At 37.2% G+C, this 25,417-nt stretch overlaps 1 pseudogene; it reads right to left on the bottom strand.

The window, feature by feature from the left end:
• Positions 1-5,463: 5,463 nt before the first annotated feature.
• LOC133853889 (uncharacterized) lies at positions 5,464-9,139 on the bottom strand (annotated as a pseudogene).
• Positions 9,140-25,417: the final 16,278 nt, after the last annotated feature.

Here is a 25,417-nt window from a genome sequence, read left to right as displayed (position 1 = left end):
ACCTCAAAAGCTGCTTAGATTTGGACTCTGTCTGTCCAGCGTCCGGACAGAAGTTAGCCACGTCCGGACGGATTTTGCGATGACCTTCAGGAACAGCGCAATTTTATCCTTATCAAGTTTGCGTCCGGACGGTTTGATCGAGCCTCCGGACGGCCTTCGCGAAATCCTTTCCACGTTCGAATGGAAATCTAGAGTTATCTGAATTAATGGATATCGTCCGGACGTGTTGCCAAGTCGTCCGAACGGCTTGCAAAGACTTCCCAAACAGTGTCGACTTCTGAAATACACTCCTTGTTGAATACTGATTGACCTAGCGTCCGGATGGTGTTGCTCTAACGTCCGTACGTCTTCAATGTTTATCTGTAAGACACAGCGGGGCGTCCGGACGGTTGCACAGGAACAGGGGAACAGGCTGATTTGAATTGGTTTTTGCAATGGACTCTTCATGTATTCAACATTGAAGACGTACGGACGTCAGAGCAACACCGTCTGGACGCTAGAAGCTTGTGAACAGTAAATGTCTGAATATATAAAGATTTTGATTTGAAAACCGTCTGTCCTGTTAAAAGACAACCATTACATAAAGTGTTTTTGTTTTAACCAGAATGTAGCCAATTAAAATACTAACACTTGTTTTGCACAATATTTTTGACTTGAGTTGTTGGGCCTAATGGTGGGATTTATTTATGCTTCGATTGTTTGGGCGTAAAATATTTTCTGTAATTTTTAGTCTTTGGTGCAACCGAAAATGACGGTCAACGGAAATCATTTTCAGTTTGACCATGAAAACCTCTTTAATTTTTGAAAAACGATTTGTGGTTTTAAAAACCGTAAATCGTTTTTGCATTTAAATTCTTCATTCTTGCACGCACTTTTGTGGGAATCTGCCACTGCCTGGGATTGAAGTTTGTTGGTAGCCCAAATCTACCGCCGAAGGTCCCCGAAATTTTGTATCCGATCGCCAGATTATGACGCCGACGACTGCCACTGGATTCCTGCAAAACAGGCAGGAATCCAGCTAGTGCCGAAATCTGGCACTCGTCCGCTAGAATTCAGTGATGTCCGACACCATCGCCTGATTCCAGCGACCAGATTTCGCCTAAATTGGCAGGAATCTGGCCAGTATGGTCAAAATCCAACCAGTTTGCCGGAATCTGACGTACTGTGCCAGATTCTTGCATGTTTTTGGCCAGAATCCGACCAACCCAAATTTCGGCAAAACTGACCGGAATCTAGCCAGTACAATCGAAATCCAAGTGTACTATGCCATATTCTTGCTAGTTTAGCCAGAATCCGGTACAAATGGCTAGATTCTGGCGAAACTAGCCAGAATTTGGCAAGTACAGCAGGAATTCGGCTAGTTTGCCAGAATCTTGCAGTACTATGCTAGATTCCGGCCAGTTTGTCTAGAATCCGACACAAATGGCCTGATTTCGGCTATCTTCGCAGGAATCTGCCTGTACTAGGCCAGATTCCGGCAAAACTAGATGGAATTTGGCCATTGCCACCAGATTCTGGCCTTCACCGTCGAAATCTAGTAAAAGTGGTCGGAATCCTACCGGCCAGTGATGGAATCTCGTCACCGTAATTTTTCTTCGTTGATGATTTTTTCGTACGAGTGAAACGCTGGAATATATTTTTAAAGAAATCATTTTTTTTTTCTTAAAAAAATGATTTCATTGAAAATATTTTACAACGAAAAACATTTTAGATTGAAACAAACGGAGCATTAGCCTATGGAACAGTAACCGAGTAAATGGAACATATTCAGATTGGCTAGACTTCCGTGTCGGACCAATCCATAACAGTTTGTAGTAATGCTGTGCTTACTAAGAGAAGATTCCTCAGGGTGATTAGCGTGTGCTTTATTGGCAAATATAATATTGTTGTGGTATTTGGACAACAGATATAGCAAGAGAATTAGGTTAACTTGAAACTTGCAAGAATCATATTAGTATTGTAGGTACCTAGGCCCTGGCTCTTTTTAAGTTACACTAGGAACCCTTCTCTCATCGGCCAGTCTAATCTTTCTTTCACCTCCCTAAAGTCACGGGGTGATAGCAACCGTTCTTGCATTTTTAAATTTTGTGCGAGAAAGTTCAAGGACAGTATATAAACTTCTGTTATAGAAGTGACCATCTTAAGTAAAAGCAGTATTTATTTCATATGTACGTGGTAATTAAGGGAGTGAAAATCATGGAAAAAAAGAAAAGGAAGAAAAAAATCAGTCAGGAAAATCTCAAGGCCACACTACTTATGAGGTTAATGATGAAAAAGAGAAAAAACTTTGAACACAGCAATTTCCCTACTCTATGACAGTAATGGAAAAAGTTGATCCTACATATGCATGTCCTTGCAACCACAGCTACCCAAATACCCACGTCTCATCATCTTTTACCTTTGGAGCTTAACTGGCTTTTTGCTTTTCGGAATCCAACGGTTTTGTTTGTGACTCAAGGCATGCAACATCTTATGTGTGACCTAATTTTGCATCGATCAACTTCTTATATATATAATTTTTTGTTAGGGCATGCAGTAAAAGAAATACGCACACAATTAATGCATCAAGTACATTGGATGGCACATAATTACGTTCTTTAATTTGTAGCGGAATATGAGAAGGCAATGAAAGAATTAAGAAGAGAATGACACAATGCATTTTCTTTTGCCTCTAGAAATTCTATTGGCAACCGTAATCATGAAAGTTGACATGTTAAAAGGACTCTTCCAATATACGTACTATCGGCAAGAATAAGAATGCCTTACTCTCAATTTCTACTTTTGAATCGATCCCTTCAACTTTCTTCGGCTGAATTATGTGGACCCAGTGCGACAATATATACCCCAAGTTATTTCTCCCATGAGTACGATGAAGAAAAAGCAATGGGATTGGACTATATAAACACAAGATATGATTAGGCTAGGGTGGAGATGTACTCATCTACATGCTCTCTTTCTCGAGCAAAAACAGTTGGGGAATTGAACATATATATATATACTGTTGAGCTTTTAAAATGTAAAGTTTTTGTACGAAAATGATGGAAGAATATTGATCTCTACAGCAGATTATAGCCCAAAAGAGTTCTCTTCGCGTGTCCACGGAGACATGATTGTAAGTAGGAATATATAGGTGGAGTCTCATAAAATGGTATCTGGTTTGCACATTTATTCTTTGGCTTCAAACTGACCTTTGGATAATTAGATGCATATATATATATGTCTACTTCAAGGGATTTATTGCATCAGACTAAGAGAATTATTATGTCAATCCGTTTGTTCATGGTACCAAAGAGCAAGATTTCTTTCTTCAGATTTTTCATACTTCATGAAGTGATGCATCACATGCATGAGATCGATGCTATGTCTACAGTTATATATCTATCTTGTGGGTTTGTCGGCAACATGCTCTGTATATCATGTGTGCACATGACATATATACATACTATATGAACTCATTCTTTTATAGCATGCATGCTACAGTTATCTATCTTGTGGTATATATTATTTTCCTAATTAAGAACAAATGATAGATCGATGGGATTTATGTACATTGTTTGTTCAACATTTACACGTCGATATGTATATATATATATATATATATATATATATATATAGTCATGCATGGCTTAACCTTGTTCTGACGATGAAACAGTGCATGTGCAAACCGCACGCACACAAAGTCACGTGTGTACGTGGGATATTGGTGCACCCAACTCGATGAATCACCGTGTCTACCATAACCATAATTAAATGCAGACTAATTAATCATGGTCTGCCCCCTTTGTGAATGATGTCCGTGTGATAATATTCACCAAGAAACGAAGGTAATTTCAAGGGATAATGATGATCTTAATTAATATATATGGGTTTCCAAGACATTTTTCTTCATCTACCATAATTGATGGATCGTTCGATCGATGTGGCCCCGGCCGGCCAAAATGAAATTCCATTACCCGCTGCTTATGCAAAAAGATGAGAGACAATCATATATAGTGGGCCTACCACCTAATCAAGCATAAGTAGTGGCTGAGAAGAAATAACTTTACATGACACCTTCTGCTGCAGGTGCTCTGCACCCATTCATGCATCAATCTACACCCATCATTCCACAACCATCACACCTCCAAAATCATGCTTCTTAATTAAACCCCTCAAAAGGACCTCAAAGATTCAATATAGGATATTTCTAATCATAAGAGGATCTTAAAATCATTCAATCTAGGAACATAATCCCCATTCCCCAGATTCTTTGAGCATATCAAGAATCCTATGTCTCGCAAGACTAGTGCATGTAATCAAATAGCAACTTTTGTACCAAATGAAAGAAAATCATTACTTAATTTTCTCTGGCACAACTTATTCTACTCGATCCCAATATAAATATATATATATATATATATATATATATATATATATATATATAGATATAGATATAGATATAGATGAATAGCTTTTTATAAATGTGAATATAAATAAACGTATGCATGCAGACACACTACAAAATAGCTTTGTTCTTGTCTCCTATATTTTTTTTTAACATTTGGGTTTTATTTTATCATGAGAACTATTTTGTCAATTCCCTTACCACTTAAAAATAAATCAAAATACGTTATAAAGATATTGTCATTGTGATCAAACCTCAAAGTCCCAATTTTATTTTGCCTTCATATTTTCGGTGTAATTTCTATATTATTTTACAACAGTTTAATTATATATATGGGTTTACTGTGATGAAACTTGTGAATTGCATGAATAAATATTGAAAGTGGTTCACTTCTTGAGGCTCAAATCAATTTAAAGATAGCTAAATCTGGGCTTTGGTATATAGTGCTTCTATATATACAGGCCTAAGCCCAGCCGATATCAGTAAACTAATTGAATCGAATAACGTATTAATCTAGACACCCAAGTGGAGCAGACCTCAATTTGTCTTCTTTAGAGTTGGTAATGGTCGGCCATGTTACTCATTTTATCCTTTAAATTAAATTATATTGAGATCTTAAATTGTGGATAAAGGAGGAACGCACTTGGGACTTGGGTCGTCTTATACATCTTTTATCTTTTCTTCGGGAAAGCCCTTTTTGTTTTTTTGATCAAAGCCCTTTGCATGTCCGGCACTAATAATATACCTTTAAATTCGAAAGAACAAATACAAGTGTTAGAACATATTCTGGTATGGTAGTTGCTGAACCCTCAGAAAGCGTCTACACTATCCAGAGGCGGAGCCAGGAATTTATCCTAGTGGGGGCAAAATTCGAATAATAAAATAAATTTTTATTCTCATTATATACTTCATTTATATTATATATAAAATTATGGTGAACACAATTCAAAATAAGAATAATAATACAGTATGTGAATCACAAAAGTATATCTATCAGACTTCATAAATATGTCATAATTAATATATTAATAAGTTGTGATGTAGGCAATAGTACAGAATTAAACAAAAATACAAAGTGTCTAAAATTGCATCCTACGCGATCTCAAAGAAACAAAATCATCAAGTATCAAATCTGAATAAAAGCTCTTAGAAATTTCCCTCTCAATATAGACAACTAAACTATTTGCAAGAAACTCATCGTCCATTTTGTTACGAAGTCTTGTTTTAATAACTTTCATAGCTGAAAATGCTCGTTCGGTAGTTGTTGTAGACACTGGAAGAGTCAAAACAAGACGAATCAATTTGTCAATTAGATGATATCTATCTGATTTTTCTGTCTCTATCAATCCTCGACATAATTCTGCAATGGAAGACAAATTTTTTAATTTCAGATCATTAAGCATATCAAGTTGAAAATGTTTCAATTGAAATCTTAGATTAATTTTCTCTTGCTCTGAAAAATCAAGAGGATAATATTTCTCTACAACCCTACATATATCATCAATGTTAAAGGACTTATAGGAATCATTTGGATCCAAAGCTGAACTAAGTGTCAAGAGTTCCATTGCCTCTTCACTAAACCTATTATCGAGCTCTTGCAACTGAAAGTCTATGGTAGCATTGAATATATCAAAATGATAATGATGCTCCATTGTGATGTGATCTCATTGGTGATGACCTCCTCGTTGAACATAACGAGCACCCAAATCTGGAATGTCGATTTCAAATTTCTTGCAGAAAGATACTACTTCCTCAAGCAATCTATCCCAATCTTCATCTCTCAACTTTTGGATAAGTTTTTTTGTATTATCAACCAATTGCATAACATCAAGATATCTTGAGATTTTTGTTGGAAATGTTGACAAAGGCCATCAGTGATACCCATGATATCCTTCATCAAATGTAAAATGAATATGAATTGAAATGAAGTAATCATTTTATAAGCAGCATTAGCATCGCCATGTTGAGAGTAAGTGGATCCTTCATTTATAATATTTTCAAGCACTGAACAAGTAGCATTAAACAGCCTTACTAGGCTACAAATAGATTGAAAATGAGAAATCCAACGAGTATCACCAGCTCGTTTCAAAGTGCCAATTTGGTTAGCTCATTTTCCAGTTTCAAGTTCATCAAAAGCTAACAAATGTGCAATTTATGCTGCTTGAGTAGCTTGTAGTTTATCATGACGTTTACATGAAGCACCAACAACATTGATAGTGAAATTCAAATTTGAGAAGAACTCATGAACAGAAACTACCTCTCTAGATGCAGCAACTAATGCTAATTGTAATCGATGAGCGAAACAATGAACATAGTATGCACAAGGACAATCATTAAGAAATAATGCTTGTAATCCTTTCCATTCACCATGCATATTACTAGCACCATCATACCCTTGTCCATGAATATTTTGAATATCAAGACAGTTGTTAGTTTTTGTGTTGGCTACATTCTGTTGGACAAAATCACTTCTATGTAATGTTGCTGCTTTCACAGGGATACTGCTTTATCCAGAGTCTACTCTTTAGCTATGTTCTTCGAGAAGATTCTGAGAAGTTTTCAAGGATTTATTTCGGTTCCCTGTCAGCCGTTCGGACGACGTGGTATTTCGTCCGGACGCTCATCAGTCAGCAACATCCGTCTGGACGACGAGATCTTTCCGTCTGGACGCCCATCAGTGTCTAGAAGCTTCGAACAGTTCAAGATTACATCCGTCCGGACGTAATGACAAATCGTCCGGACGCTCTTCAGAGTTCGAGAAAATCCCAATGTTTCAGTGCATCCGTCCGGACGACGTGGTTATACCGTCCGGACGCCATTCAGGGCTTGACAAGCATTAGGGTTTCTGCCTCAAGACACAGTTATGGGAAGACGGTTGTTACCGTCCGGACGATGTGTGATCCCGTCCGGACGATGTCCCCTATAAGGCAAGAACGTGCATACCAAGTTCAACCGTCCGGACGCTCAGTCAAGCCGTCCGGACACCCTCGGGTATTTTGATCATAACTTTTTACTCAAATATCGGATTGAGACGAAATCGGCTTCATTGGAAAGCTTAGAAAAAAATGCTATAATTTGAGCGTTTGGACGGACCCTAGAAGCGTCCCTCCGTTCGGACGAAAAGATTTGCCCGTCCGGACGGCCCTTCAGAAAATTCCAGAATTACTTTCTGGACAAGAAAAACTTGACCCGTCTAGATGGCCCTGGCTCTCGTTCGGACACGCGTGCCCCAGAATCCGTTTTTGAATCAATTTTGGATTTCCAAAGCCTATAAATAAGAGGCTTGAAGCATGCTTTCAATATAAAATTCGGTGGTGAATTCTCTACAGCTTAGAGACGTGATATTTCCTCTAAAGCCTTGCTAAGTGTGTGATTTGATCAGCTGTGAAGTCTATCTTAGGGGTTGGCCCTAAGGTAAAGGAGTTCCATTGAAGACCCCTTCAGGTAGGAGAACCTAGTTGGGAAGCGTTCGTGTTGGGTTACACGTCAGAGATCAAGGTACGACCACTGCATCGGTACATGTGAGTGTTACTGTCTTGCATCTAGCTATGTCTTCTGAATAGTGGAATTCCTGGGTTTGACTGCCCCGGAGTGGTTTTTCTCTTAACTGAGTTTCCACTTCGTCAACAAAATATTTGTCTCTTTTAAATTCCGCATTTAATATTTTGTTGCACACTGTTCACACACACTGCTAAATTTAGAAGTCCATTTAATTTTTCAACAGTGTTGAGAAAGAACAATAGATATTTCATTCTTTAAAGTCGATGCCAATGTATCTTTAACATGGACAACATCAAAGAAAAGTTCTTGTATAAAACCATCTTTGTCAACAAATCTTAAAACAATAGCCATTTGTTCTTTCTTGGACTCATCTTGTGCTTCATCAACAATAATACAAAATTTTGAATCACCAGTTTCTTCACGAATTGCATTTCGTACCCTCTTTGCCAAGACATGTAAAATATCTTTTTGGATATGATGTGAAGTATATTTAGCATTTTGTGGAGCATTTTCTAAGACAACCTTAGCAACTTTCTCATTGTACATGGATACAAGTTCTATCAACTCAAGGAAATTGCCACGATTTTTTGAATCTGGACCCTCATCATGACCTCTAAGAGCACATCCTTGGGATGTTAAATAACGAATACAATCGATTGAAGTCTTCAATCACAATCGATTGTTCAATTTTTGTTCCGAAGTTTGCTTATCAATCATATTTTCAATATGTTGAGATTGATTCTTCAAAGTATCACAACACTTAACAACATTATTAAGAGGTGAACATGGATCCTTTCCCATATGGACCAAAAAAGTACACTTTATACCATCATTAACCTTTTTCCAATTACGAAATCCTTCAATAGTAAATGCATTAGCTCTGGGTCGTCCCGTTGGCTTCTTACCGAAAAGATAGCAGGGCAAACAATAAGCAACATCTTTTGTAGGAGAGTATTCTAACTAATTAAACATCTTGTACCAAGATGATTGAAATCTCCGACGATTTTTTCCAATTCCCGAAAATGGATATCCATAACTGTTAGAAGGAATGAATCTATATGGACTGTCTTTAAGATAAGCACATCTAATTTCATCCTGTTGATTAACTGGATATTCCGATATTTGAGGACGTAACCCTGGATCATGTTGTATAGCAGAAATGTCAACTGACTCAATTTGAGATTCAATTCTTAGCATCTTAGAAGGGCGTTGCTCAGGAGCTGAAGCTTGAGAATTAGATGTGGAAAAAGACATTTTAGAATTGGAATCTGCATCTTTTTTCTTAAAAAATGCATCAATTCTTTTTAGCTTGCTCATGATGTAATCTAAGATTTTTCGGAAACCTAAAAATTTATTTATCTATTAGTTTTAAGTGTTTTTACACTAAAAAAAACTCATGACTTATGACACATATTCCAATGATATTATAATTAAATTATTACAATATAATGATCAATATTAATCTAACCAATTTTTAAAAAATAGCTTAATAAAAGGACCAAACAATAACAAATAACAAATAACGTACCTGAAAGTGGCAAAAATCTACTGAAATTTATTGACACTAGCTAAATCCCAAAGTATGAAGAAAACCTTCTCCAAAGATGCCAATGTTGTTCTGGTCTGAATAAGAAAACAATCATAATAAAAAATAATAGTTAATAAATTTATTTCTAATCACATAAATGTAAAATAAATAATCCAAAAAATTGTTAGCATAAAAAAATTTCTAAATTTATGACACACCACAAGTGGACAGCATTAAGATTATTCAAATAATAATCACTAAATCTCTACATCTACAACACACAGACAAGGCTACAAAATAAAAAATAAAAAAATCACATATGTAATTAAACATAAATAATTACCCATTAAACAAAATCACACACATTTATATATTTGTAAATTGTAATCTCACAAAAAGAAAAGAAAAAAAAAATTAATTGATGTATGATGAGTGGGGTATGGCCGTATGGGTAATCATGTTAAACAAAAAGATAAGTTTTAATATTTTATATATTTGACACAATGAGTCAATGACACATCTTACAAATTGACAAGTGAACAAGACAAAAGATGACTTATATATTCAGTATTCTACCACTCTTATCTCCAGACTCATAGACTCTATGATGAGTCTGACTGCCGATACACATGATAAATGAAAAATATAATTTTTTAACATTAACCAAGAGTTTGCACAGGCAGCGGCAGCACAACAATACGCTAATACAGCACCTTTTCAACAGAAAAAAAGAAAAAAGAAAAAAGAAAAAAGAAGAAGCAAACAACACGACTCTCTATGACAGTATCATTATGACTCCATTATTTTTTTCTGTATTTCCATCTCCATCTCCATAAACTCAAAGACTTTACTCACCGTAGTCACCACAGTTTGCCCAGGCTTGGCGATACCAATAGGCAAAGAAGAAGAGCGGAGCTGCGGAACAACCAATTTCTTGAGCGATTTTCTTCAATTTTCAGCCCAACGGTAGCAGCAAAGGCTTACAGAAAGAAGATTATGAAAAGAATTAGGTTTGTTTCATAACTTTCATTATTTACTTCGGTCTTCACTCTTCAGATTGGTGTAAAAATTAGAATATTATACGGTTGTAGCTAGGTAAAAAAGTTTGGTTGGATACTTGGGTAACTTGTGTTTGATTTGTGAGAGATCAGCCCAAATACTTAATTTTTTTAAGGGTTAGGCCAGTTGATTGGGCTTAAATTTGTAGGGGTGAGAGTGCTAATGGACCTAAATTAGACATACAATTTTTTTTTAAAAAAAATAAGATGCAGGGGCCGGCGCCCCTGCTCGCCCTCCCTTGCATCCGCCCCTGACACTATCCTGCAAAAGAAAAAGCTGCGTCGGGGGAGCCTGACAATCCCACTCCGATGCTTTTGTTAGTATTATCTCAAGTGTATATCACTCTTGTTTCACCATGAGCAATCTAAAAAATACATGTCTAGTTGTGAAGTATTTATATATGGAAGGTTGAGAGCGGTCCGGTTTTTCCATTGGACCACGTGTCAGTTCGGCGCTCTTGTCGACTGCTCGGATCGTGGGATTGGGGTATGTGCTCCACAATCGTTACCTAGTCGGTCTTGAACTAGCTTGAAATCGTGGAGTCGGGGTTCATGCTCCACGATTATTGTGGAGTCGGTTCTCAACCGGCTCTAGATTGTGGGGGCACCTTCTGTAATAATAGCTATTGTGCAGATCGTGGGATATCCTTCATGGTCGCAATAGGATCGGTTTTTAACCATCCTTGACTTATATGTAGCATCGGCAAAATACCGACTTTGGGCATGATAGTTTCGGCAACTTGCCGTTGGTCCTAATGGGCCGAGATTCTGGCCCATTGGGCAGAATCAGGATTATTTCCCAACAACAAGTAAAGTGAGAGAAGCTCCAGTTAGCTTGTGCACAAATGCGAGAACAAGAGCACTGATTAAAATTAAATTAATTATGGATCAGTAAATGTTCGTGTATGCGTCGCGTAACACCAGATTAATGCTCTGTTTGTTTCGACGTAAAATAACAACTTTACTAAAATGTAAAGCAAAGTGATCAAGAGAATTGAAGAGAAAGGAAATGAAGAAAAGAATTGATTCTTTTATTGATTAAGTGAAAATTACATAAGAGAAAAGCTGTATACTGAATAATAAGCACACGTGCTTAACTACCTTCTAACTATTTTCTAACTAACTATAACTCTCAATAATACAGTTGTACAAAAACTGTTGTTATGTACAGCTCAGGTTACAACTTCTTTGTACATCTAGTCTCTAATACTCCCCTTCAAGATGGATGGTGAATATCAATAACATACATCTTGGACAAAAGATGATGGAAAGAAGCACTCTCATGAGCTTTGGTGAAGATATCTGCATGAGCCTCAAGATACGACGAAGAGAAATGGAAAAGAAATGAGTTGAAAATTAACTTCTAGCAATTTCTGCCGAGGCCTGTCCATACATGTTAGTAGGCTGTTCAGCACGCACTAAAAATGAAACTTTCGGCCAAGCTCATCTAGATACAAGATTTGCTCGTCCGAACACGTGCCGAAAAGTGAACCTATTGCCTAACCCATCTGCAAGCCGTCTGGACACATTAGAGGACACGATTCTACTACATGACTCGTTCGAACACAGAATTGGTCCGTCCGGACGCACAATTCTGAAACTCAATTCCAAATGTTTCCTAAGTGTTTTTATTCCTTATTTTACCTAATTAATCACTTAATTACTCTAATTCAAGTTTTTAACACTTAATTAACATCTTGGACGTTACAAAAGGATTGAAAAGCTTGTATACGAGTATAGCTGAGTCACATGATATATGTGTATATAAATGATTTTATGTGCTTATATGATGCAAGTGTTTACCTTATCAGCTACAAAACATTTTAGAAAGAGAAATGTTTTGATGAGATTAGCTGTTGTTGTAATTGTATGGTAGAAAAATGAAATATCGACTCATTGCAAAACTTAGTGAGTTTTATCTCAAGAACTTGAAATCTAATTCCAAGAACTTCTAAAAAAACATATCCAAGCAACTTGTAGCCTTATTTTCTTTTGATCAATAATAAGTTCTATACCTTATATAACATATTCCATAATTAAAGAAATTTATTTAAGTGATTATGCATCGACAAGAAAATATACAAGTTCTTAACATGTACACGAAATTCAAAATTCTAGACGTGGTTTGTATTAGAAAACATCATGAAACGTATCGAGAAAAATTTCAAACACCGTTTCGGCTTTTCCAATGTGTTAACCAACCTTTTTACATATGAAATCAATTGTCTCTCTTCAATTTTGTTTTTAAGCAATCACCATTCATGCTTAAAAATTTGAAATAAAATTGTTGCTGTTGGAATTCAGAAAAATCCAGATTCATTGACAAATGACGAACAGATCATATCTCTTTCGATTCTCATCAAAACTTCAACCCGTTTGAACCATTGCGTCAATTACGATTTTTCCATGTAGAAAACAATCCCAAAAAAATTTTAGGACTTGTTTAAAAACATCTTCAAAAATCAAAATTATAGCAGCTACTGCTGGAATTCAGAAAGTTCCAGATTCATTGACAAACGAAGAACGGATCATATCTCTTTCGATTCTCATCGAAACTTGAATCTGTTTGAATCATTGCGTCAATCACAAGTTTTCCATGCAGAAAAAAGTCCCAAAAAAATTTTAGGACTTTTTCAAAAACATCCTCAAAAATTAAAATTACAGCACCTACTGCTGGAATTCAGAAAGTTCCAGATCTCTCGACGAATGAAGAATGGATCATATCTCTTTTGATTCTCATCAAAACTTGAATCCGTTCAAACCATTGCGTCAATAACAACTTTTCCATGCAAAAAACAAAAAATCCCAAAAAAATTTTAGGACTTGTTTAAAAACATCCATAAAAATCGTAATCGTCAACACGCTTGTTGTAAAATACAGCAACAGATGTTTCAAATGCAAATAATAATTAAAATAGTAAACAACCTCCAAACGATTTGAAATTTTTCAATATAGATCCTAACATGTTAAAGCACATCTTACAGGTCTTGGAACAATTTTACGGTGTTTGGGGATCCATAGAAAAAAAAAATACTATTTTCAAAAAAGAAAAACAGCCAAACAGATTTCTATGCACTACTTTCTTCACCATGTTTTCTTTAAACCTGGCTCTGATACCACTTGTTGGGAATTAGATTACAAAAACAATATTGCTCAATGAAAAATAAAATTACCAATTCTAGGAATGAACTTTATGAAGAATAGGAGAAAAACAATGCTATTTTAAAATAAACTACAAAATAGAAACACTTACTTGAATGTGTTTAAAAATAAACTAGTACTAATTAAGCCTGATGCGACAATTGTGATGGGTTAGACTATGGGTGTTCGCACTTTTGAGTATTTTGTTTATGGCTTGTGAAGTGTGTCACCTATTCTTTTCTATATGTCATTCTTTTGTTATATGATGTAATTAATGTTAAGCCTTAAACAGATAGACTCATGATGGCTCTTTTGTGTAGTTAACTGATGATATTATGGAAGTGCTTTTTCGCTGTTAATGCGATTATTAACTATGCATTTTTGTGCTGCTTAGATGTAACTCTGATTTTCAGGTACATTTCATGGGATATGTGTCATATGTTGGCTGAGCGACAAATAGCGTGCCACTGTGATGACTCATCTATTTTTGTATATTGTAAAAAAAATTAATAAAAAATAATAAAAAAAGGGTTGTCACAACAAATGGTATCAGAGCAATTAGCTCTAGGGTTGGTTAAGAAAGCGAATAAGTAAAAATTTAGGGTTGTGTCAAAGCCTATGGATAACAAAGGAGACGTAGGAACTTAAAAGCTTCAACACAGATGAGAGAAAATTTTAATGGAAAATTTTGTGTGTATTGCATGTATATGATGATGCATTTGTTTTGTGTAGCGTTGTTTATATGGTATCTCTCTGTGCAGACAAAGTTGTGCTGCCTAAATGATTGAGAACTGCACACTACACTGAGGAAGAGTAATCTGTGAATGGAAGTGTTGGTGATACGCCTCCACTTCCACCACCACCAGCTCCACCTCCTCCTCCACACGTACCTGATTTGGAGCAATTCTGGGCAGCCTTAATGGCCGCCATTCCTAGACAAGTGGAGTGCACTGAGACCGTTGGTTGCTCATCGGTCACTTTCTTCAAGCACAATTCACCCGTGTTTGATTGAAGTGAGGGGCCAATGGCAATTGATGACTAGATTACTCCTTTTTAGGACCTTGCCAATGCACTTAGTTGCACTAATGACCAAAGGGTCAACTATGTTAGGTTGGAATTGAATGGCGAAGCCCGACACTAGTGGACATCCAAGAAGGCACTCCTCACTGAAGAATTGAGATTTGAAGCTCCAATCACATGGGAGTGATTCAAGATGGAGTTTAATGATCGTTTCTTCCCTTAGGCACAGAGGTAACAGTGTGTGCGAGACTTCCAGGATTTAAAACAGGGGACAATGTCAATTGAGCAATACTCAGCTGAATTCCAAAAATTGTCGAGGTATGCTCCACACCTTAACCCCAATGAAAAGACAAAGCCTGAGAGATTCCGTGATGGCTTGTTGCCGCAGATTCTTGAGAGGATCATTTTTCTCAAGGTGTTAGACTATGCTGAGATGGTGCATGTTGCTACCATGATTGAGAAGGGGATCAAAACTACGACTGTTGATTATATGAATACGAAGTGGTCGATGTCTTCAGGAACATTTCCTCCATCACCACCATCCAAGAGGCATGCTAAGAGTAGTAGTGCTGAGCCTTATGGAGGAAGGAGTACTTCAGCTAGTCAGGGTAGTATCAATCCCCGACGATACAACAAGTGTGGGAAGCCACATGTTGGAGAATGCAGAATTGGAACAGGTGTATGTTTCAAGTGTGGCAGAACTAGCCACTTTGCTAGAGAATGTCTTCAAACAAGTGCAAGTAGAGGACAGGGGTCATAGGCAAGCATTAATCAGCCTAGACAGACTGCACCAGCAAGGGTGTATGCACTCACTCCAGAGAATGTTCTAGCAGAGGACAATGCTACCGACGTCGTCATAGGTATTGTTCCATTGTTTGATAGGGTTGCTTGCGTGTTGTTTGATTCAGGTGCTACGCACTCCTTTATCTCATCGATGTATGTGAAGCTGTGTAAGTTGAACACTGAGCCCTTAAATTAGAAAATACGTGTGGCCACTCCAGTTGGTGACGTTGTTGTTTGTAAGACAAGTGTGGACAATTGTCCTATTGTGATAGAAGGGAGAACCTTACCAACAAAGCCAGCTATATTTAGCATGTTGGGCTTCAATGTCATTCTCATAAGGCCAATATAGATTGTGATGCAAAGGAAGTAACATTCCGCCCTCAGGGTATAGAAGAGTTTAAGTTTTGCGAGACTAATGTTCGGGCTACTCCACCACTTCTCTTTGCCGTTCAAGCAGTCAAGAGTGCCAGAGAGGGAGCACATGCTTATTTGGTTTATATTCAAGCAAAGCCAGAAGTAAAAGTTGGAAAACATTCTGGTAGTATGCCACTATCCGGATGTTTTCTCTGAAATCACGGGATTGCCTCCTAATCGAGAAGTTGAGTTCTCCATTGACTTAGTACCGGGGACTCAGCCTATCAACAAGGCACCCTATCGTATGGCTTCAACAAAGTTGAGAGAGTTGAAGGAACAACTTCAAGAATTGCTTGACCAGGGCTTCATTCACCCAAGTGTATCGCCATGGGGAGCGCCGGTATTGTTTGTAAAGAACAAGGATGGGTCTATGCGGATGTGCATAGATTACCGTAAGTTGAACATGGTGACTATCAAGAATAAGTATCCCTTACCAAGGATCGACGATTTGTTTGTTTAGCTCAAGGGAGCTTCGGTATTCTCAAAGATAGACGTTCTTTCGGGATACCATGAATTAAAAGTACGGGATGAAAACATTCCTGAGACAACAATCCGAACTTGGTATGGCCATTATGAATTTTTTTTTATGCCTTTCAGATTGACAAATGCACTGTCAGTGTTCATGGATTTGATGGACTGAGTATTCCATGAATACTTGGATTCTTTTGTGGTGGTCTTCATTGATGACATATTAGTCTACTCAACTAACTATGCTAAGCACGAAGAGCATTTGAAGATAGTAATGGAGAAGCTGGGAGAGAAGAAGTTATTTGCTAAGTTCAAGAAATGTGAATTTTGGCTTGAAGAAGTGTCATTCTTAGGTCATGTAGTGAACAAGAATGGACTTACAGTGGATCCTACAAAGGTGCAAGCTGTGGTTAAATGGGAAAGGCCAACAAGTGTACGGGGGATCTTTAGCTTCTTGGGTTTGGTAGGTTACTATAGGAGATTTATTGAGGGGTTCTCTGCATTGTCAGGGCCACTCACAAGGAAGAATGCTCCATTCATATGGAGTGACAAGTGTGAAGCCAATTTCCAAGAATTGAAGCATAGATTAGTCACTGCACCTATGTTAACACTACCCATGGAATCTGTTGGGTATGTTGTTTATACTAATTCCTCGAAGAAGGGATTGGGATGCGTTCGAAAGACTATGATGGCATGGTGTTTTATCATCTTGCAAAAGCCAATATAGTAGCTGATGCATTGAGTCAAAAAATTTGTGATGATGAGACAGATCTTGATGAGCTTATGGACCAGTTGTCACACAATTTTTGCATTGTCCAGATTAATAAAGTGATGACTGGTGGTCCTCCAATTATGGCAGCAATTGTAGTAGAGCCACAAAGCTTAGACAGAATCAAATGTGCAAAAGAAGATGATCTTAAGGATAGGGCTAGACATGGAGAAGCATCTGGATTCTATCTCAATTAAGGTGGAGCATTGAAGACTAGCAATGGGAGAACAATCATTTCTAATGATGCTGAGTTGAGAAGAGGCATTCTTGATGAAACTCATCAAACACGGTATACTGTTAACCTAGGCCACAACAAGATGTATCAAGATTTGAGGAAGAGATTTTGGTGGTGTGGCATGAAGAGGGATATTGCTAAGTATGTTGCATAGTGTCCTTCTTGCCAGCTTGTGAAAGCTGAACATCAGAAGCCTGCTGGGCTACTTAAGCTGCTTGAAGTGCCTATGTGGAAATGGGAACAAATTGCTCTGGATTTTGTCTTTGGTCTTCCAAAAGAAAAAAGGGGACAAGATGCCATATGGGTTGTGGTTGACAGGTTGACAAAGTGTGCTCATTTCCTCCCCATCAAGATCTCTGATTCAATGGACAAGTTAGCAGAGTTGTACATGCAGGAAATTGTTAGATTACATGGAGTGCCTATCTCCATTGTGTCGGACCATGATCCACGGTTCACTTTGAGATTTTGGTGAAGGTTATAGTGCGCTATGGGCACAAAGTTGAATTTTAGTACCGATTAACATCTGCAAAACGATGGCCAATCCAACAGAACCATTCAGACACTTGAGGATATGCTTAGGTTGAGTGTGTTGGATTTCAAGGGAAGCTGGATATGATACTTGCCTCTATTTGAATTTTCCTATAATAATAGTTTTCAGGAAACTAATGGCATGGCACCGTACGAAGCACTATATGGGTGCAAGTGCCGATCATCGTTGTATTGGGATGAAGTTGGTGAGAGATAGCTGTTAGGGCTATCATTGGTACATGAAACGAATGAAAAGATTTCACTTATCCAGAAGCGAATGCTCATAGCTCAAAGTCGACAGAAAAGCTATGCGGATAAGCATCGCCGCCAATTGGAATTTGCAGTTGGTGACCTTGTGTACCTCAAGTTGTCGCCAATGCGGAACGTATGTCGTTTTGGTAACAAAGGAAAACTTAGTCCAAGGTATGTTGGACCATTCCAGGTAGTGAAGCAAGTGAGCCCTTTAGCGTAAGATCGAGATGCCTCCTAATTTGGCAAGCAATCACGACGTTTTTCACGTCTCTCAGCTACAAAAATGTGTTCACGATCCATCACATGTGATTAGTCATGAGCCTCTTGATTTTCAGCCGAATCTAACATATGAAGAGTTGCCCTTGCAAGTGCTAGACCGCAAGAAACAATAGTTGAGAAACAAGTCCATCCCTCTTGTGAAAGTTTTATGACAGAATCGTAATGTTGAGGAAACCTCTTAGGAGCTTGAACAATAGATGCAGGAGAAGTATCCCCACTTGTTCGAGTGAACCCAGGTATGATCCTTTGATTGATACCGATTGTGTATTAAATTTATGATGAAAATGCATGTTTGCATGTGCATAAAGAGGTTTAATGTCCAAATTTCGAGGATGAATTTCTTATAAGAGGGGAGGGATGTAATGTCCGGGACATTATTTAATAATTAAAGTAAATAATTGGTTAAGTTAATTTATTGTTATTAAAAATGCAAGAGAATATTTTTAAAGTCCAAAGAAAATAAAATAGAAAAGAACAGAAAATAGAAATGAAATAAGAAAAAGCAAAGAAAAAAATAAAATAAAAATTAAGAAGAGAGGCGCATGTCTGTGTGCTTCAATTCTCAAAAAAAAAAAAAAAAAAAAATGATGCACGTGGTTCTTTCATAAAAGAGGCAGTAGTCTCCTTTTCAAGGAGTTCCAAAAAATTCTCAAGGTTTTCTCATTTTCTCTTAGGGTTTTTCATGTAAAACCCTAGATCTACGAAAGCCTAAGCCCCATACCTCAAATCTAACTTCATAAACGTGATCGTATATGAGGATCTACGTTTTGACCGATCGTTTTGAGGTAAATCGTTAAACTCGTATTTTAGAGATTTTGGTTAAATCTTGTAAAATGTGAGTTTAATCGTGATTGTTCTCTAGGTTTTGTGCTATTTGGAGATTACAAAAATTCCCCAAACTCCAGGTAGTGTTTGGGTGAGCTTTGGGTAAGTTTCTTCAAACCCTAGATTATGGGTATTTAGTTTAAATGGTATTTTGTGAAATTAACCCTAAGATTTTCTTATGGGTTAATGTTATTGTAGTTGGGTTAGTGATAATTGTTAATGGGTAGGTGTTTGGAACCATTAAAATTTTATGGGTATTCCAACGGTGTAGTTCTTGAGCGATTCAAGTGCTAATTAGAGTGTTTTTAGTTTAAAATGCTAAATGAGGTGCAATGTGTTATATTTTTAGTGATACATTGCGGGTTGAGCTTAGGGGTTCATTGAGAGCAAATTGTCCAAGCCGTCACTGTGAGTATTCTACTAACTGAGAAAAAAACTATTTTTATGTAATTTATAGAAATGCAAATAATATGTGCTTTTCTTCCCGAACCGATGATATATTAAAACTATATGTTTTTGATGATTTGAGTAGTTTCGAGTATATTGAAAATTATACCAATGATATTATTGCAAATTGAAATGTGTATGTGAAGTGTGATATGAATTGTGATTTAAATATTTGACTGCTTACTGCGGTTGAGATTTAAATTATACAAATATTGTTTGATTAATTGATGTGTTAATCTATTTATGGTTTATATTGAAAGCATGTGTTTAAGGCATGGGCATGAAAGTAAAAATATAGTAAATGAGTATGAGCATGGAGCATGAAACAAGAACAACATGAACAAACAACTTTAAGTAAGTGGGGGATCACGTCCCACGATTCTTGGCAAAGATTATTGGGGGATCACGTCCCATGGTATTTTTGACAGGGAGTAATTAGATTAATTAAGTGGGGGTTCACGTCCCACGGTACCTGGCAAATATTATTGGAGGATCACGTCCCATGGTATTTGACAGGGAGTAATTGGACTAATTAAGTGGGGGTTCACGTTCCACGGTACTTGTCATGTAGTATTGGAGGATCACGTCCCATGCTATATGGCAAGGAGCAACGGGAAATCACGTCCCAGGGTAATCAGCCACAAAGAACGGAAATTTGAATAAGCATGTTTGGCATTGTGATGAGAATCAACATGCACCATTAAAGGATCCATTGCATGTTCCAGTTGAGCCTATTACTAAAGCAAGATTCAAGAAGATCAAAGAAGCACTTAATGGGCTGATTCAAGAGATTTGGGGTGATTCTAAAACGAGGCATTCCAAGCTTGGCCCGAAGGAAGATGAAGGCGTAATAAATTTAATCCAACCTATTGATGGGGCTGATCTTGCTTAATTGGGCATGGATTAATGGCTGTAATTTCCTTAGAAATGGCGTGGATTAATTGCGGATTATTGCTTGATTGGGCGTGGAACTAGAAGGAGAATGTGGCTGATTACTTTCTAATTTCAAACCAATTCATTTGTTGATTGACTTGCCTATTATTAGTGCTAAATTTTAGGCTCCTGTGTTTTTAGTCCTTTTTTTATCTATTTTATTATTTTCGAAATATGTTAGTTTCCTCTTCCTTATAGTGGGCGTGTAGGGCTAAAAATGTTATAAATAGCTTGCACTCATTGTAATGAAGTATCATAGAATCGAAAATGTAAGGTTTGTTTTCTTCTATTGGTTCTTCAGTGAACCTGTGAACTTATCAAAGATTCTTCCTTACGGCATTCAAATTTTATACCTTCGATTCGTGATTCAATTATTTAGGTCAGGGTTTGTTACTCTATACCATCGGTTCGCGTTTCATTTATAAACGTTGGGTCGGGGTTTTCTATAAAGAATCTGAAGTTTAGTTTTCTTTGGCAAATATTCTAATATTGTTTGTTCGGTCTCAAAACGTGTCAGTTGATGTTCGCATCATTTGGTATCAGAGCTAGGTTCTAAAATCAGGTTTACTATCTTTTTATCTTTTGTTTCTTGTTATCATCTTATCTTGTTCTGTTTGTGTTCATTATTCCCTGTTCTTGTTATCATCCTATCTTGTTTCGTTTGAGTTAAGTATTCCTTTTTTCTTGTTTTGTTTGGTGAACCAAGTTAAAAAAGAAAAAAAGAAAAAAAAAAGGGTGGAGTTGATATTCGAGTGCCACTACTACTTCGAGGAGAAAAAGGTGATGGTTCGAGGTCGAATCGTTTTGAAGAAAGAGAGAATGATGAGAATCATCATGCATCATTAAAGGATTCATTGCATGTTCCAGTTGAGCCTATTACTAAAGCAAGATTCAACAAGATCAAAGAAGCACTTAATGGGCTAATTCAAGAGATTTTGGGTGATTCTAAAACGGGCATTCTAAACTTGGCCCAAAGGAAGATGAAGGCAAAATAAATTTAATCTAAGCTATTGATGGGGCTAATCTTGCTTAATTGGGCATGGATTAATGGCTGTAATTTCCTTAGAAATAGCATGGATTAATTGCTAATTATGGCTTGATTGGGCGTGGAATTAGAAGGAGAAGGTAGCTGTTTACTTTCTAATTTCATACCAATTAATTTACTGATTGACTTGCCTATTTCATACCAATTAATTGCCTGATTGACTTGCCATTTATATGCCAATTAATTGGCTGATTGACTTGCCTATTATTAGTGATAAATTTTAGGCTCCTATGTTTTTAGTCCCTTTTTTTTTTTTTTTTTATCTATTTTCTTATTTTCGAAGTATGTTAGTTTCATTTTCCTTATAGTGGGCGTGTAGGGTTGAAAATGTTATAAATAGCCTACACTCATTGTAATGTAGTATCATTGAATCGAAAATGTAAGGTTTGTTTTCTTCTATTGGTTCTTCAGAGAACCTGTGAACTTATCAAGGATTCTTCCTTGTGGCGTTCAAATTTTATACCTTCGGTTCGTGATTCAATTACAATCATTGGGTCAGGATTTGTTATTTTATACCTTCGGTTCGTGATTCAATTACAATCATTGGGTCGGGATTTGTTATTTTATACCTTCGGTTCGTGATTCAATTACAATCATTGGGTCGGGATTTGTTATTTTAAACCTTCAGTTCGTGATTCAATTATAATCATTGGGTCAGGGTTTGTTACATTATACCTTCAGTTCGTGTTTCATTTTTAAAAGTTGGGTCGGGGTTTTCTATAAAAAATTTGGGTTTTAGCTTTCTTGGGCAAATATTCCAATATTGTTTGTTGGGTCTCAAAGCATGTTGATTGAGGTTCGCATCACATTGTCTCTATGAGTGTGATGTTTTCATGATATGATGTACAGTAGTATAATACTAGACGTATTAGTATGCATATGAGTTTTAATGGACAAGAGGATATGTATATTTCTATCGACTGGTTGCATTATTTAAAAGCATCGAGTTTCAATGTACTTAGATATTTATGCTTCAAGATTGGGGAATGCAAGTGTCTTCGAGTAGTAGGCTGACTATCATTTGATTTCCAGTTTAGGAGTACTTGCATACTTGATTTATGCTCAAGTGCATGTATGACTAAGCCGGCATATCAAAAGCATTGAGTTGTAAAGCACTTAGACACGGAGTTACCCATATTTGGGAATGTTGATATTTATGTATAGCTGAGGCAAGATGTCTTTGTTTTCTCGCTTAAGGCCTATGTGTATGCGTGAGCTTGTAATGGAGCAATCGTGTGCGCGTAAGTTTGAGCCACCGATCAAAAGTAATATGTAGATGTTTCCAAGGTAGAATGTCTGGAACTTCTATATATGTTTATAGCAACATAGTATGCTTTAACATTTTCTTAAATGTCGGTGTTTATTATATCAGTTACACGTGTCTTCAAGAAACAAATGTTTATAAAAATGAGTAACTGTTATTGCAAACGTAAGACAAAAGGAAATCGGTTCTTGGCAAAAACTCAGTGATTAGTATACTACTAAGGTCTCAGTATATTTTATACTGAGACGGTGAACTCACAATTTCACCTATAGAGAAGTGGTTAACCCCACAACCGTGCATACATTGATGCTTTGGCTGTAGGTACATCTGAGATGGAAAATTATCTAGTAGCATTGTACTTGGGGCATTACGACTAAAGCCTGATCGACAGTTGTGATGGGTTGGACCATGGGTGTCTGCTCTTTTGAGTATTTTGTCTATGGCTTGGGACATGTGTCACCTATTTTTTTGTGTAAGCCATTCTTTTGTTATATGATGTAATTAATGTTAAGCCTTAAACATGTAGACTCATAATGGCTGTTTTGTGTAGTTAACTGATGATTTTGTGGAAGTGCTTATCCGCTGTTAATGCGATTATTAACTATGCGTTTTTTTGCTACTTAGATGTAACTCTGATTATCAGGTACATGTCATGTGATATGTGTCATAAGTTGGCTGAGTGACAAATAGTCGTGCCATTGTGATGACTCATCTATTTTTTTATTTTGTAAAAAAAAAAAAAAAAAAAAAAAATTGGGTCAACACAGGAACCATTAGATTATAGATACGTGACCCAACTGTAGGCACGAGCGAGAAGTTCCCAGGATGTACAACGGACGGAATGCCGAAGGAGTGATTCGTAGGCACCGGATAGCATGACAGTGGGTAATGGACAATATTCTTAAATGGACCATCAAAAGGCATGCTGGATCACCTAACTAGAGAGGGAAACATGTCCGGGCATGCTCTGGTGTAAGATGACCCCAAAATCGCAGGGAGCATAGCAAGAGAAGACTGGTGTGTGGCAATAGTTGCCAGGTTCCGGTATCTTTTCATTCACGGCATTAATTAGGGTTGCCACAATCAAAACGTCTCTTGACAACAGTTTCAAAAATTCCAACTCTTGAAACCGAGGTGTCCACTAGTAGAAGTTTGAGAGATGTCCAAGTTCCAGAGGAAGACCGGCCTCGGACTCCTGAGACATCAAAATTTCCACTATCCGACTCGAATACGAAAATTGGGGGGTAACTGTTGGGAATAATCCCACTCAGCCCGGCCCCACTCAAAAAGGTCATGGACCTCTGAACTGGCATCAGCCTAGAAAGAAGTATGGGCCCCGGACTCATGAGGTGTGTCTCCTAAAAAAGAGCCCCTTTGGAAAATGTGTGATAAGCTACCTCTGGAAATGGCTATCTCTAGGGATACATGATTGGCAGCATACCCAGATCTAACCTTGGGAATGAACATATCTCGAGCTCGGATTCTCACTTCCTATACTGAGTCTTTGGAAGAACATGCCCTGAAAACCGGACGTGTCAACCTTGCAGCTAAGGAAGGAGGCGGCTAGGTTGCAATCCCGGATAATCCCATATCGTATACGATCACGAGAAATCTGGTCATGATCTTACTCAAAGATGACTAAGGAAAGAATCCTGATTCTGGTCCGATAAATATTCCAAGTCCAAATCAAGCTCTAGCAGCGAGGGTGGGACAGGCTGGGGACGAAACTCTAATTCTGGTTTGTCTACACCTCCTAGCCTATAAATAAACCTTTATATTAGGTAAGAAACCGAGATTGGATTTAGGATATTATTTCCTCAAAATTTGATTTAGGCATCGGACTGAGATCCGTAGGCACCCCGGCGAGTTCTCTTGACTTTGTTTGTTTTGCGGTGATCGTGAGAAGGTAAGGAACATCAAAGAACATGTTGTCCACACCATACCAGAAACAGTTCTAACAATAATATGTATAAATGCATGGATGAATTTTGAACAGTTGAATAACACCACATCCAATCATTAAGTTAATTAAAAGATTTGAATTTCGACCAACAATGGGAGAAACATTACCTTGTAAATTTTGAAAGAAGGAATATTCTCAATAGGAAAGAGGCTTTCTTGTAAACTCTCTATGCCTTCTCGATTAAACTTACTGTTCCCCTTAAGAATTTTAATTATGTAATACTAAGAAGAAAAAAGGTGTGGATCTTCCTCAAGCTAGGGACTGATGAAGCATTGGACCATCAATTGATCCAAGGAAACAGGGACAAACCCTTGGACTGATCTTTTTGTTTTTCCCCCTCCTTCACTTAAGTTTTAAGTTGGTGGTGAATAATGTTTAGCTTCAAGCTAAAACAAAATAGTATGAGGGAGGCAGGCAATCAATTTTCTCGCAATTATGTGTCAGACATACAGTCAAAGAAAGCCAGGAATGCACCTGAGTGACCTAGCCACTGAATCATGTTATATATATACAGCTTGAATGCGATTGCATTTGGTAAGTTGTAGTAACTGAGATTGAAGTAACTTGTCCAGTAAATTTC

Source organism: Alnus glutinosa, chromosome 13 (genome assembly GCF_958979055.1).
Source record: "Alnus glutinosa chromosome 13, dhAlnGlut1.1, whole genome shotgun sequence".
NCBI lineage: Eukaryota > Viridiplantae > Streptophyta > Magnoliopsida > Fagales > Betulaceae > Alnus > Alnus glutinosa.
This window is presented reverse-complemented; position numbering and strand designations above follow the sequence as displayed.